Below are 12860 nucleotides of genomic sequence, written 5' to 3'. Positions count from 1 at the left end.
GTTGCTCAGTTGGAGCACTACACTAATGTTGAATGTGTATTTACATTCGTGGAGAGAGATATGGGGCTTTTTGTGTGTGTGTCCCACCCCCATAGAGAGCATCTCAAGCACTGTCTCCAGGGTTTTGTGAAAGAAACATCTGACAGTGCGCCACCCATTAATTAGGACTGCGTCTTACATGCATTGCTCACTCTCTAATGCCCAGAAAAGTTTGAGATGTTCCAAGAATAAGAAACCATGCATGTTCTTTCTGCCAGCTGTGGTGGTGGTAAAACATTTAAAGAAGCCTGTCAGTGGAAAATTAGATACTTTTGTTAAAGAGATTTTGAACCTTTTTTTTTATACTTATAAATTTCAGTTTTCTAAAGTGTTCCAGTACTGAACTGAAACTTGCTATACCCCTTGAACTGAAAAACTGAACATCATTTTTTGAAAATGAGGTTGAGGATTCTAGCAGGGTGGTTGCAGTTTTCTCTTAAGTGTAAACTTTCTTCCTTATATTCTGTACCACATGGTACGTCATCAGAGCCATTTCTTCATCTTCAGAGATTAAGTCTGCTGACTAAGCAGTTGGTGCTCTGTTAATCCTCTGATGCCAGACTTCCAAGATTTCCTTGTAGGGTCAGTCTCCTCTTCAGAGAATAATTTCAGATGACTTATGGTTTTACATTTACTTTGTAAGGTAATGGTTAAAACAAAATGAGACCATTGTGTATTCTTTGCTGTTGTAGAGAGTGCCAAATAGTTCACCTTTCCCTGGTCTTGTTCTAGAAGAAGTGGTTAAAAAAAAAAAAAAAAAGCCTTTCAGATTTTGAATAATGATCTGGAGGATAGAAAGGCTCAAATGTGAAGACTTGAAATTACTAACAAGCTGAAGACCTTCCTGTGTTGAATAACACTGAGCCAGTGACGCTGCCCGTTCAGCCTGATTTATTCTGAATGTTTAGTTCCGTAAAGCTGTGTGGATTAGGCAATACCAAGTGGAATGGGGAAAACGGTTGTCCTTGTGATGGTGGGTCCTTGGCTCTGCAAGGAAGTGTGTATTGGAAACCCGGTAACTGAGACAGACTTCACACTGCGGCATGTTATCTTTGATGTCCAAGTGGGGCATGCATTTTACATGTAGGAGAGAATATTTACCGTTGATTTTCTAAATTTTTACTTCTTAGCTTTTTTACTTAGTTTTAGATATATTAGGAATAGAATCATTTGTACCTAATACATATACTTCCTGTAATAGTGATTTCCCCTGCACAGGTTGCTCTTTCTGCTCTTCGTTACGAAAGGATGTACTTCAAATCTGTATCATTCTTGGCTACCAGGAAGAGTGGCTAATTGGCTACAGGTTTGGGTTTGTGGGTGAGACAATTTAGGTAATTCCCTTTAAATTCATGTGAAAGTGAAATCTAGTTGCTAGTTTTTATAGAGCCTGCTGAGGAGTTCGTGGTGCTGGTCTGCCATCAGCTGGTGGGCCTGTGGCAATTGACAGAAATAATTAACTCCAAGATCTAAGTAAGTTTTTGTAAAACGTTTTTAGAGATCCTGGTAATTGTCCGTGATTTTACAGCATAGGCATGTTATTTCTGGGATCGTGTTCCACAGTAACCACTTGCTAATAACCTGGCCTCTTTTTTTTTTTCTTAGCTAGACTATGAATTAGCTTCATATTTTAATACTATACCATGGTTTGCAACATTCTTTTTCTGGTAACAGGGAGATGATGGTTGGAATAGTTATGGAGAAAAGAAGATTATTTTGTTTTTAAATTATTATTTGGAGCTAATTATATAAATCAGTGCTTGTAATTTTTGGGCCAGAAGCTGTGTTGCCTAACTGTGTTTTGGTCTGTGGCCTGCTAGGTGGTGCTGGAGTACTGGAGGTCTCAGTATAGTGCGTTTTCAAGACCAGATGATACCATCGCTACAGGGCCGACCTAAAGAAGAGCTAGAGGTGTTTTCCTGTAGACTATAGCTAAAGGAGACTGTAATTCTGTGTTGATTGTCAATTCAATACAGAAATTAATAATTCAAAAGGCCTGGTGTAGTGCAGTGGAACTAAATGTTCAAGCTTCTTTATACTCTGCTTCAAAACCTCTCTTAGTTATAAAAGAAAATTCTATCTCTGGATCTCTTCCTTAGTCCCTAGTGCTTTAATGTATTTACTGTTTATTATTTAGGATCTCCACTTTATGCAGGCATCTGGGTAGTGGTTGTTAATCTTGCAGTGATGAGGTCTTGGAAGGAATAGAATTTGTAGTGACTAGCAGGTATCTGACTAGCAAATTAGTTTGCAAAGCACAATAGCTGATCTTCCACTGCACTCTCCACCTTTCTGCTCGATATGTATGCTGGCGGTGAGGTGAGTACATAGAGCTTAGAATTCTGCCTCCTCACAAAAGAATTAGATGTAATCTCTGTCTTTTTATTGAAAAATACAATAGTAGTTGGGGGACAAATCATTAATGCCAGTTGTGCATAGAGCTACCTCCTGCTGATTGACGGGGTACTTATTACAGAAGCAGACATTTGAATCTGATGAGAAAACTTCATTTACATTTGTGTGTTCTGAAGCACGCAGCTGCTCTTTTCCCAAAATGTTTTGTCTTAGATAACCTTACTTTTAGTTTGTATTTTAGGTGGTAACATGTTGACTATTTAAATGTTGCTAATACAGCTGAAAATATTTTTGTCTAAGAATAATCATTATAGCTGATGAAGACCATAAATTGTTTTAGGGAGTAGAGAACTTTCAATACTTGACTGTACAAGTAGAATTTAATATTTTTATATTGTTAGAAAAGCAGAAGATAGCAGAAACTACGGTTGTATGAATGAATGGATTTTGTTACTGTATGAAGGCATGGAAATTGCATTTTAAAATAGCAGTTGTGATTGTAATAACCTGAGATGGGAAGTAAGTGGATTTCCAATTTAAGACCATGTGATGTCTAAGTTTATGCATACTAATTAAAAATTTGCATTTACTTATGCTGCAAAGTCTATGGGTGAATCTTTGAGAGTTTGGGTACATTATCAATTTTGGAAGATGTGGCTATAAGGAGATAGATAGATAGAAGATGAGCGTTGCTTGAAGAACTAAAGCAGAGTCCAAGCTTGCATTTGTTTGAAGGGACTAAGTTTGAGGAAGAGGTAGGGAGGAAGTTCTAGGCAGAGGGTTGAACATATCTGTGTGAGCTGAATGATAAAACTTGAAAGTAAGAATTTGGATCCGATAATGCAGAACAGTGGAGAATAAGGCCTTTGCAAAGGAGTAAATGATATTGTAAGCAAACTGCAGAAGAGCTTCTTTGAACGTATTTAAGTATTCTGAGCAAAATTCTGAGCATTGGGCAGTGTTTAGTGTGCTTGCAGAGACTTACCTTTGTCACAGCTTTAGGGTATCTCTGGTAGGAAAACTAAAATGCGTATGCTATATTTCTGTGTGTTTTCATGATAGATTCAAGACACATGCTTCACAGTGGCATTCAAAACTGGTAATCCTGATAGGTTTTTCACTAGTAAACTCCATTCTGAATAATTAATGTGTATCTGTGTAAAGAACAGCAAATAATTGTGATAAATTCTGTACTAAAGTTATATTTAATATATAGTGCATATTACTTAAACACAGTCAGCATCTTGCTCTGAAGAAACTTCAGCATATTACTTAAACACAGTCAGCATCTTTTTACTGACTTCAGTTAAGTGAATTCCATTTTGGAGTGGCCTCATTGGCTCAAAAGAGATTTTCATACTTGAAAGAAAATTTGAACACCCTTCCGTGTAACCTGAGGCTTGTAATTGTAGGAAATATGAATTCATAAAACTTGCCTTGTGATAATTGTTAGGCACTAGACTGTCAGTTTGAATGATTGCAGTTCTCATTATCTTCAGATACTGCATGTTATTTTTTTGTCTATGAATATGTTGAATTGATTTTTGGCACATGCAGTCAGTTCTATTTCTGACAGCAGCACTATTGTAGGTGTAAAGTGAGAAACTGCGGTAGTGTGCATGGAAAATTAGCTTTTTTGCTTGCAGATCTGTGGGGAACTTAAGATAAAATATCAAGAATTATTCAGACTGTCTTGAACACACATTGTCACTGAGTGAGGCTTTGTTCCATAAGAGTGGTGTTATGTGGCTCTTACTGACCTCTATATAAAAATATACTGAGGTTGACTATAAAAATTCTGGTTTTCAATTTAAAATACTTGAAAGCTGGCTGTTTTATTTTGGTTATTTTTGGCACGTATTTCCATAGAAAGGCAGTGTGAGATGTCCGCATTTAGTATTTTAATATGGCTGCCTTCTGTGTCTGGTAGCACTTCTGGTAACTGTTTCCTAGGATGTGATAATAGCAGGATCAGTCTTTAAACATGAAATAGTTTGTTTGTCTGAGCTTCAAACTGCTTTGTTCCAGTCATGCAAACTGTTTTGAGCTTTAGAACATCTATAAAAATCCCATGTAACTTTTTGACTAAGCAAAAGCTTTGGAGATGCTCTAGAAATTAGTAGCATAATCCTCCATGTTTGGCTGCCATTTTTTGTTTGGTATGTTTTCCTATACTGTATCATTTTAGTTTATCCAAGCCACGCAATGTGTCTTTCCAGTCATCTGAACAGTTTCAGCTCCAGAGATACAGTGACTGCTTATTTTACCACTTGGAGGAAAATGGGAATACAGTGGTTTATGCTTCACCTCTGAACAGCTGCAGCTCAGAATCTTTCCTAAGAGTTAATCTAAAGTCCTTATTACCTTGAGATTACTAGAGAGGGAGAGGTGAAATCTCTTGTCAGAGATAAGTGTAGCCTTGTAAGTGAAACACAGTACTAAAGCCTAAGACTTATGCAACAATCCTGATAACTGAACTTTGATAAACTAAGATACAGAGAGGTTAAGTCATTTGGTCATCAGTACAACTGGGAGTAAAGCATACCTCACAGACTTTCTGTAAAGCTCAGTTTATTAATGCTTGGAAAATGTTTGAAGCTCAAATGGATGGTGCTATGAAATAACTTATTCCTGCAGTTGCTGTATATAGTGCGCCTGTCATTCTCTTATTTCCGATTGTGTTGAAGGTATTTAGATTTTAAAGTCACTTGTTCAAAAGCCAGGGAATACCTTGATCTCTTACCTGGCTTTGCTATGTTGTTATTGCTACCTGAGCATTTCTGCAGGAATTGTGAGTTTTAAACTCTTCCCTGGTGCAGAACTGCAGAGTCCGGAGAACACGAGGTATGAAGTCAGAATAACCATTACACTAGCAAGCCTGACTTAGAGTCAACATCTGTAGTTCTTCCCTTTGTGAACAGATACTAGGATAAATAATGGCCAGGCTGTTTTTTTCAAAGCTTTGTTTATTATAGGAATAGATGAGGAGAATTCTTGTATTGTGGCATTTTGGATTAATCAGAATTTTTTTCACTGAAAGAAGTTGTGGCCCAACTAAGTATGTGTAGTGCAAAATTTGCTAAGAGAGGGCCTTACGTGTTCAAAGCAAACTACCTTACCTAAGCTGTTTTATTAGTTAATAGTGTGGAACAACTGATTGAGGTGGTGCTCACTTTGTTATTTATTGCAATGACCAAGTTTCCATTTAAACAAACAAAAAAATAAATTCTGTGTATATCACGAATATAAAATGCTGTCATGTTGAGACTATAGTGTGAGTATGCAAAAATGTGTGTCACTGTGAACTTTAAGTTATTGGCAAGGGGGAAATGTTTATAATAGAGGACTGAAAGATGTGCAGGGTTTCAGATCTGTCATAAAAGGATGTGAAATGTAATTAACCTAAAATAACCTTTAAAATATTTTTGAGCCTGATAAATTAAACGAGCTGTTGAGATAACTTAATGAGATACTTTACTTTTATACCTTAAATAATATCCTATTAAAATCCTCAAGATTTTGCTTTGTGATGGAATCCACTGAGACTTACATTTTCACAATGACCTCATGATTCAGTAACATTGTTAATATATTTGGTGCATATTTGAGGGGTAAGGTCTAGGTTAATGGCAGCATTTGTTCTTTAAGTGCTTGAAGCCACAAAGCTCTAATTGAAGATATGAATGTTCAAACCTCATTATTTTAATGTGGTCATACGGTATAGTGACAGTAAAAGTAGTTATATGATGAACTACTATGGCAGGGTTCATAATTTGTCCATGAAAACAAATTAGTATGTGAAACTTGGAATTAAAATTCTCTGCCTTGGAGTTTAAATAAAACATGAAACTTCAGGTCTAACATGGTTTCTGTATTTGTCTTCACTCAAAATTAGAAATAAGTATTTGCATACCTTTAATATAGAGAATACTGTGATGTGATTTGTTTACACAAATTAAGTTACAGTGCACACACTAAATTTTTCACACAAAGACTTCTAGTTAGATACTTTGTTACTTATTTGTTTCAAATAGTTAGGTCTGCAGTGGTACTTTTGGCAAATTTGCATCTCAAATTTTCTAAATATTGGTAATTGAACTAATTTAATGGATGAGCTGTTGCCAAGCAAAATACGTAGTGCGTTTATCACAGTGTCAAGAATCCAAGGGCTGAAGACAAAGGTCAGAATGTTCATTACTGCTTGCATTTCATCAGTGTTGCTAACCTTGGTTTGCCTGTTTGCAGCTTTGTATACTGTGCTGTCCCTAGCATGAGCTAGATCCCTTTTAAGATCCCTCCTGCCTGTTTCTGATGTTCCTAAGCTCTCCTTTCCCTCCTGTGTTCTCTCAGAAGTGTTTATTTTTCTCTGTGGCTTCCTCTATCCCCAGAAAACAGGAAAAAATGCTCCCCACACTAAAAACTAGTTCTTATTATGTGATGATAGCCAGAAAAGTTGTGAATTCGGACTGCTTTGTGTGCACAGGTATATTTCTACTATGAATTCCTTAATCCCTCTCCACTGTAAATTCTTTGGGCTGTGGACTGTTGGTCTGAGTATCTTAGTATGAAAGCTGTAGAGTTGTGTCTTGTATTACAATTTTTACTGTTGCTCAAAATTTGCACATCTCTTTCTTACCATACAGTTACTTGTTCTGGTACAACCTTTATTTCTGTAGTATCTCCTTGCTAAATGAACAGTGTTCTGAATCATGGGCTCTTGATCCACAAGCTCTTTGACTCTGCTCAAATGACAGTAGGCAATGTAAAAATAAGTTTTCAATATATTTAATAATACCCACAAACTATTTGTTTGGTTTTAGGTAATTTTTTTGTTGTTTTGCCTTAAAATTCAGTTATCAAATAATTTCTTTCAAAATAAAGTAAAATATAGTGTGTTATGAATTTAAAATGCATGCATTTCTTATCAAAGAAATCTTAAATCTTATTAGAACAAAATAGGCTAATGAAATAGAGAAGTTTGGCAAGATAAACTGATGAGGTTTTTGAAAGAAAAGAGGAACAACTTGTAATATCACATACAAGCAGAACTATCCAAATTGAGAGGAAAAGTACCGTGTCAACATTGTCAAATTATATTGATCAGGTATCAGCATCAATCCTGATTAAATAGGCAGCTGCTTAAAGTGGTATATTTGACAATAACATCTTTTTATTTTCTATATGATTACTTGCCTGCTGACATGTTTATTTTCTTGAGGCAATTTACATACTGTGTTTAAAATGTTGCTGACTGAGAAATAGTTGAATTATACCAGGCATAAAGTAGAAAGAAAATCAGACCTTCTTATAGTTGGTATGAACATGTATGAATATCAGGTAATATCTACAAACAAAACAGTTGATTTATGTATCAACTTAGTTCCAAGAGAGCACTCTAATAAATTGAATGCAATGTTTATATATATATATTTAATGCTAAAGGTTATTTAGAAATCAGTTATATATAGATTAGATTTAAAAAGAAAATGACAGCAAATCTTTGTATAAATGAGTGGTGTTGAAAACCTTGAGGGACCCTGTTCCATGTGGGTTATTTTCAGACAAATCTGTGGTATCAACTTCCCTGGGAAAGTGTCAAGAATAGATTAAAACCCGTTTAACTGGAGGGGTGCTTGGCCATTAAACTTGGCTCTACAATGATGTGATGGATATCCCTTACTGTTCTAATTGCTGAATTCCTCTATTTTTCCATAAGGAAAAGGTAAACTGCTGCTCTTCCCCATGGCTTACTACAAATTGCAGTAATTTCAAGAGAAAGGTATTGTGGTGCCTAACTTCTTCAGTGAAGTACATTAATGATGCATGCCCTTCCATCTGCTATCTGATTTATTTTTTGTCCCATTATTAACAAAGCTTTTATCATCAAGCTTTGCCGTGTTGTATGAAATCTTCATCTGAGAGCAGTCATGGACAACTGTTAGTAATTGTTAGCTCCATTTTTCCTTGCACATCAGGAAAGTTTTCCAGTAGTTTGAGGGTTCAAAAGTAGGTAATCACAATTTCACATTCTGGAGCAAGCAGTGAAAGGTTGGTTAAACTCCATTTTGTGTTAAGTAAAATGGATAAAGTTGATTTAACTCCATTTCACCTAAGCTACATAATTGAGCTTATCCTTTTTGTTATAAGCTCCTGTTTTGTGTTGAATCCCACAGTTCAGAATAGTGGAAAGTGTATAATAATGTTCACTACCCGTAAGTATAATTATTACATTTTCTACTATATGTTTTACAGATAATTACTTTAATCCCATAAAATGCTCAGATTCTGACATGGCTACGCTGAGGACTGGCTGTCTCATTTACATGCAGTTCTGCGTCCCTATATTGTGTTCTCAAAGTATATGGGAAAGGTTAAAGAGGTTGGGGTTGTGGCTGGGTGGTGCTGCAGGTTTAAAGACCTGTCCCCACTTGAAACAGACAAAGCATCAGCAAGTAGCACAGACTACCTAAGTGTTGAAACTTGGATCTAATTAAGTAGTAGTAATCTGGGGCCTGTATTACCCGCTGTCTGATGAGGATAGGTGATGCTGACTGCAGTGTGCTGAGGTAGATCAGGCACTGCAGAAAGAAATGTTAGTGGGAAACTTCAGTTACTTATATGTAGACTGGACACATGCCACACTGGGACATGATGAGAGTAGACTTTACATGTTCAGTGACTGTTTCATAAGAGAGATCAAGCTCTAGTAAAGAGCCCATGGGAGGAGAGGTAACGCTGCTTTTACCCTTAGCAGTGCTCGGTTCTGGTTCAAAATGTAAGTAAAAAATGCTGAATAATGTTATATGCATGACTGCTCTCTTGACACAGAATGGTCATATTCAGTAGCAATTCTTCTGACAGTTACTTTTAAAAATTCAATTGATTGGCAAGTTCTTAACCCAGAAAGTTTTGCTGTTTCCTAGAGATACATTTTGTAGAAATGTAGCTTGCAGGCAAGTTAAAAGCTCTGAACAATTCTAAGTCTGCTGTCTACATGTTTACTTTATCAGCAGAGGCAGTAATTTAAACACCCTAACCCCCACTTGCCCCATCCAAAAGCACCTAAGAACTCTTCTCAGAAATTACAGTGATTTATTTGCAACCTTATTTTTCCATAAAAGTCTCAACAACTGATGTTACTTCTGCTTTTTCTTTAATTGGAAAAGCTGATACAGGATTAAAATAATTATTGTATTGGAATATTAGTATTGGAATATTTATTTGAGTGGTGCGGTTGACATGTCTGAGGGATGGGATGCCATCCAGAGGGATCTGGACAAGCTTGAGAAGTGGGCCCGAGTGAACCTCATGAGGTTCAACAAGTCCAAGTGCAGGGTACTGCACCTGGTTTGGGGCGTCCCCCGGTATCAATACAGGCTGGGGGATGAAGGGATTGAGAGCAGCCCTGCGGAGGAGGACTTGGGTGTGCTGGTGGATAAAACGCTGGACATGAGCTGACAATGTGCACTTGTAGCCCAGAAGGCCGACCGTGTTCTGTTGTGTATTCTGATACACAAAAGAAATGTGGCCAGCAGGTTGAGGGAGGTGGTTCTGCCCCTCTACTCTGCTCTGGTGAGACCCCACCTGGAGTCTGCGTCCAGCTCTGGAGTCCTCAGCACAGGAAAGACATGGACCTGTTGGAATGGGTCCAGAGGAGGGCCACAAAAGTGATCAGAGGGATGGGACACCTCTCCTATGAGGAAAGGCTGAGAGAGTTGGGGTTGTTTAGCCTGGAGAAGAGAAGGCGCTGGGGAGACCTTACTGTGGCCTTCCAGTACTTAAAGGGGGCTTGTAAGAAAGATGGGGACAAACTTTTTAGCAGGACCTGTTGTGACAGGACAAGGGATAATGCTTTTAAACTAAAAGAGGGTAGATTCAGACTAAATATAAGGAAGAAATTTTTTATGATGAGGGTGGTGAAACACTGGAACAGGTTGCCCAGAGAGGTGGTAGATGCCCCATCCCTGGAAACATTCAAGGTCAGGCTGGACAGGGCTCTGAGCAACCTGATCTAGTGCAAGATGTCCCTGCTCATTGCGAGGGGGAGGGGGTGGGGTTGGACTAGATGACCTTTGAAGGTCCCTACCAACCCAAACTATTCTATGATTCTATGATTTTGCTAGTGTTGACATCATCCTAGTGCTGCTCTGAAATCTCTTGGATAATCTGCTTACTCCTTGACTCTTGTTTGGCTGGGTAGGAATGGGCTTTTTTGGTCTTTTTCTCTGCTTCCTGTTGCAAAAGAAGCTTTGAAGGCAGTACTGAGAAGAAAAGTGGGCTGCTAGTGTGGGAAGTTCAGGAGCACAGGACAGAGAGCAAACTGCTACAATAAACTGATAATGCTGATGTCTGATAACTTTGAGGTATATTTAGAATTGTGCTGCTGTTGTGTTTGTGTTTTGTCCATTGCAGCTCGCACTTTCATTTAGTTGCTTTCTACTTCAGTGACTTAAGAAGGAAACCTTAGGAGACAGGGGTTTCTTCAGCTTCATTGCCTATTCTGGAAAGAGCTTCTCCTTCCCTTGAATTCCACCTTGACTGTACAGATTTGTGTTCTGCTATGAGATCATTCTGCCAATATAGGTTTGTTTACTTCACAACTTTGGCACTTTCGGAAGGCTCCTTTCAATATTAAACCATCCACCTTTTGCATTAGGAGATTATTTTTCAGCATGGAACTGTGGATTGCTACTGGTGATTGCCAGTGTTTCTTCTAGGAAGACCTAATGTTTCGGTAGAATTGAATTCTCTGTTTTCTAATGTAGTTTCCTGGATTAATTAGTTTCTTTCTGGATCCTGTCAGACTCAGTATGATACCAGTCTTCTGAGAAGCTTCTTTTGTTGATGCACTTAGAAAAGGCTCTACTTCTTTCATGGAAAGAATTTTCTCTAGGGATGCTGCCAAGACTCAGAAGACCAATAAATCTTATGGCTTTGTATTTAAGTGTAATCAAACTGGCACTCGTCATCATTTTGTCTCTTTAGAGATGGAACAGATCTGTAGAGGAATATGTATTTTTGACATTGGCTTTAACCAAAACTGGAAGTAATGGCGTAAATGACCATGATTGCCAGAAACATTGAGCAGTGGTAGGGAATCAAAGTTTCTGCAACTGTTCCTTCTTTCCTGGTAACTTCCAAGCCACTGGCCAATTTAATCCAGGCTTGAAAAGAAGAAGAAATGTCAAAAATAATTGTAATTGCAATTTCCTAAGAACTGGAACGGAGTGGGAGACACCCCCTCACATTCTCTCAGAGAGAGACAGTTCATTGTTTATTGTGGCTTGGCAGCACTGGTTGACGCTCAAATATTATGGCTCTCGATTAGCTGGGGGAGATGCTGTCTCCAGTTGGATGGAGGTAAAATGGGAGAGCTGGAGTTACCTCTGTAAGGACCATGGGAGGGAGCAAGATGACAAAAAGACAAACTCAAGTCTGTAGGAAACTGGGTGTCTTTTAATTCTGTTGCTTGAGAAGCAGCTTGTTTATATTGCAGTACTGAAAGAATCTGACATCCTTCTGTTTCCAAAAACATTGATGTTAGTGACCTAACTCTGGGCAAGGTTGGAAGGACAGCTTTTGAAATGCTTCTTGTAATGCTTCCTTGTCAGTTTGGCATATTACTTTTGCTGTGGAAGGAATGGCGGGATGCTACTCCAGCAAAATTAAGATCTTTCCATGTGCTACCTTGGCAGCATTTTGTGGTTGTCCCAAGCTGAGACTGCACTGAAAGCTTAGCACAAAGAAGTGATGGGTGTCTTTCCTGGACTGTAAATCTGACCTTTCAGAAAGGGAGGGAGGGAACCCTCACATTTGGTTGTGCATATTGGAGCAGAGCATACTTGTGGCATCATCTGCAGTTTATTTCTTTGCTTTTCACTACTAAAGACATTAAAAAAATTAGTATTCTACAAGCTTGAAAGAGAGACTATTATCTAATTGGCTTTTGGTTAGGAGGATACTGATTTCTAGGTCAATGTAAAACAAATGAGCATTTAAATTGAAGAGGAGCAGCTGTTCCAAAGCCCCTTTCCACAGTGCCTGGTTTTGTTAAGGATAATTATGTCTAATTTTAAATTATGATAGCTTTGAGTATTGAGCTTTGCCTTGTTATATCCACTAGCTCATTCTCCTTCATCAGTAAGAATGTTCCATCATGGAGCTCGGTTTCTGATTGGATTTATTTTTCCGGGCCTTTGGAATTATGAAGAGAAATACATCTTTAAAGATGGGGTTTTCAACACTTTCATGCCAATGTTACCATACTCCCATCTTATTTTTTGAGGTCTCAAAACAGATACAATGTTGTCTGATTCCTGTGGAAAGGTACTGCTGGGAAAATACATATTTATGTAAACCTGTAAGATTTTTGTTCAAATTTTTAGCTTGAAAATGGAAACGTTACTCTAGTGCTGAAAAATCCAAGAAAGCTTTTGTCAGCCCTTGGAAGGAAACATATGCTAAAG

At 37.9% G+C, this 12860-nt stretch overlaps 1 protein-coding gene across 7 annotated transcripts in view; it reads left to right on the top strand.

Moving 5' to 3' along the window:
• Positions 1-12860, top strand: part of MAST2 (microtubule associated serine/threonine kinase 2) — a 197486-nt gene that overhangs the window by 31416 nt on the left and 153210 nt on the right. The window lies entirely within an intron of this gene.

Source organism: Ciconia boyciana, chromosome 7, assembly GCF_034638445.1.
Source record: "Ciconia boyciana chromosome 7, ASM3463844v1, whole genome shotgun sequence".
In the NCBI taxonomy this organism is placed as follows: Eukaryota; Metazoa; Chordata; class Aves; order Ciconiiformes; family Ciconiidae; genus Ciconia; species Ciconia boyciana.
The sequence above is the reverse complement of the archived record's forward strand: the minus strand, read 5'-3'. Positions and strand labels throughout refer to the sequence as shown.